Source organism: Pteropus vampyrus, unplaced genomic scaffold (assembly GCF_000151845.1).
Source record: "Pteropus vampyrus isolate Shadow unplaced genomic scaffold, Pvam_2.0 Scaffold110, whole genome shotgun sequence".
In the NCBI taxonomy this organism is placed as follows: domain Eukaryota; kingdom Metazoa; phylum Chordata; class Mammalia; order Chiroptera; family Pteropodidae; genus Pteropus; species Pteropus vampyrus.
In genome coordinates, this window is record NW_011888891.1 from 5,119,498 (window position 1) to 5,123,177 (window position 3,680).

Consider the following 3,680-nt stretch of genomic DNA (forward strand, 5'->3'; position numbering starts at 1 on the left):
TTTTTCTAAACAGGAACAACTATTTGAAATATGGGTTTTCATAGTGATTAAACCAATTATAACTTTTATTAGCAGTTGAGAGCACATGTTCATATAGAAATGTAAAAATATATTAATGAGTATTTGGTAAATTCCAACAGGCTTTTACCATTAGCATAATTTTGTGTTGTACAATTAAGTTACAATTACATCTCTCATTTTGGATAACATGCATTGGTTAACAATAAAGTGACAAAAGCTCATGCCTTTAAGGTCCACTGTTGTTATTTACCATGGATTTTTTTGGTATATTTTCCGAAAATTATAATTTCTATTAAATCCGTGAAATCATCACATCTTAAAAATGTGCAGTGGTTAGGAAAAATTTCAAAATCCTCTTAGATTTACTTTGTCCCCCAAAGTATACCTCTTTTTAGTAATAGTGATTACTCTGTGGAAAGATCAAATCATTAAATCAATTCTCTATACAGAAATCATTTAGAGTTTTCAGTCATTGCTTTTATTGCATATGGTTTAGTTTTTTTTTCCTAAGGAGGATACAGTTTTATTGTCATTGATTAACCTCACTATTAAAATGTTCTTTAAAGAACTGTATATTAACTGCATATATTGAGATACATATTCTTACTTTAAAGCAACATTATAGAGCAATTACCATGAATTTAGAAGTTAATTGTCATTTTAAAAGTTTCTTACTAAGTTTTAACATAAAGATTGTTACCCTTAAACAAGTGATAAATCTAAGAATAGGAAAAGCCGGGTGTCTTCTCAGTTCATAGCAATACTTAACAGCTAATTTCTGTTCTCAAAGGCAAGTACTGACTTACTTATTCTGATCCTGCCAGAAAAGAAAAAACGGAATTTTATATTATTAAGATTTCACTTTATATCTAATCAGAGTTTTTTTTAAAGAACTAGAATTACCACTTAGAAAATTCACTTAGACTGTATTGGAACTCTCCTTATCATTAGAAAAGAGTTTCAATGTCAGTATTCTGATTGGAGGTAAAAAAAAAAAAAAAAGCCTACCACTCTGTCTCAGTTTTGATTACTTTGCTGATTGGTGATGTTCTTAGAAGTAACCATAAAAACTTTCTAAATCTAAAAGCATCCTATTCTGTGTATGCATGATGAAAACAATTAGTCTTTTTAAAATCTAAAGCTTAAAACTGAAGTATAAGGAATTACTGCCTTTAGCATCAATTTACTGAACTGATTAGTAAAACCAAACCTTAGATATCTTTAATAACGGAAAACATTTAAATATAGAGTTACATGGTAGACAAATTTAAGTTTGTTCTAAATGGACAGAACTTTAACATTTTCTTATTCTGTACTTCTTTCTTTAAAAGATTATGTATCAAATATTCTGATGTGGTTTATCATGTAGAATGACAGCATTCTAGTACATTTCAAAAGCGCAGTGGATTCTGCAGATGTTTTGATAACTTCATCAAATGTCAAGGCAGTCTGACTCACATTCTGCACTGGCAACCAGGAAAAAGTGGCTCACAATCGTGTTTCATATATCAAAGCTTATAGCCTTCCCATCCTTGACTTTTCCAATTAAATCTTAACTCTCGTTTTTTCCTAGTGGACCTATGTCTTAATATGCCCATCTTTCAGGAATTTTAAGAGCTGCTGTTTTCCCTTTGGAAAGATTTTAACTCCTTGCTTTGTTGCCTCAATAGTTTGACCTCCCTTAAACTCTGATACAAGAGTTTTCTGATTTCAGGTTACATATACCGCTTTAGGAGTTGAAATATCCATCATTTTCCATAGACTTTTAAGGTTAACGGTCATAACTGACATAATTACCCTATGGCACATCTTCTAAATTCAGGTTTATGTTTGGCGCTGGACTTCAGATTCTTATTTAATGATCATCATTCAGACAGTATGTTTTATTAAGTACCAGCTATCTTCTGGAATATAAAAAGCAAGATTAGAATGACTGTGACCCTTTGTTATGGCCCATCTTCAAATGTAGAACTTCAAATATTAATTATCTTAGATCTTAGATAATTTGCATTAATTTGTTAAAATACTAGATTTCTTTTAAAATGGCAATACCATTTTGTTGATTCATGTAATTCGTATGCCCAGATTCCTCCGTGCTTGTATCTAGTCAGTTGCTTCCATCAATGTAATTTATTATTTTTGTTATTCTGATTGTTCACATTTGTTTAATGATCATTCAAAAATTTAGATATACTTTGATATTTATGCATGTCATTTAGTTTGTTCCTAAAACTAGTGATATTGGTTTTCTTTTATTTTCACTAAGTCTGTATAGCCAAATGTCCATCTTCCTAGTGGTAATAGCGGTAATAGGAATCAGAATTTCTGAGATATGTGTGATGATCTTTGGCAGAGTTCCTTCTGATAAAACATGAATTTATTACGTGAAATTCTTCACTGTGTTAAAATGTATGCTAAAATATCCCTTTTAGTTTTTTATAAGATGTTTTCTCTTTCATTTTAGACCTAGAAATGCATGTGTATCTTCGACCCATAAGGCAGTACCTCTTCCCTCCCTTTCCTGTTGTTTATTCTGAAAAGTCTATAATTCAAGTCTAGCATTTGAATTCTGAACGCCATCATTACATTTATATAATTATTTAAAATTTTAGCTATTTTGGGTAAAAGATACAGTTGCGTGATGAAAGAAGCTACTACAATGTCAAGAAGATCATTAGTGCAAAATTAGTGATGGAGAGAATAAGAATACACAGAATAGTTTCTCAAGTATGCTTGTTCTTTGATAAAGTACTTAATTTTTATTTCATAGGTCAAATTATAAACACCGGTCAGTATTTAAAGGTCCTAAAACAAATGCCTAATTTTAAAAGTTTTCCTAATTTTATAGGCAGACTCATTCTATACCCAAATGACAAACCATTCAAGTATTATAATTAGTAATAATCCTTATTAAATATTGAGAAGTTTAATGTCATTAGGAGTTTTGGGTTAAATCTTCATTTTTTTAAGTGTTAAAATACACGTAACTTAAAATTTACCATTTAAACCATTTTTAAGTGTACAGTTTAGTAATAGCACATTCACATTGTGTGTAGCGGTCACTACTATCCGTCTATATAACTTTTTAATCATGTCAAACAATCTCTGTACTCATTAACGGTTAACTGTCTTCTCATTCCTCCCTCTTCTTAGTCCCTGGTAACCACTAACCTACTTTCTGTTTCTTTGAATTTGACTCTTCTAAATTCCTCATGTAAGTGGACTCATATAATATTTGCCCTTTTGTGTTGGACATATTTTAACTAGCATAATGCTTTCAAGGTTCATCCATGTTAAAGCATGTATCAAAATTTTATTTTTTTTAAGGTTGAATATTCCACTGTATGTATGTACCACCATTTGTTTATGCATTCATCGGTAGACATTTGGATTGTTTCTACATTTCGACACTTGTCAACAATGCTGTTATATGTGTTCAAATATCTGTTCAAGTTCCTGCTTTCAGTTCCTTTGGGTGCATGCCCCAAGTGAAATTGTTGAATCATATAGTCATTCTGTCTTTAATTTTTGAAGGAACTGCTATGCTATCTTTCATGGCATCTGTACCATTTTACATTTTCACCACCAGTGGATAAGGGTTCCCGTTTCTCCATATCCTCACCAAAATTGTTACCTTTTGTTTGTTTTTGATAATAGTC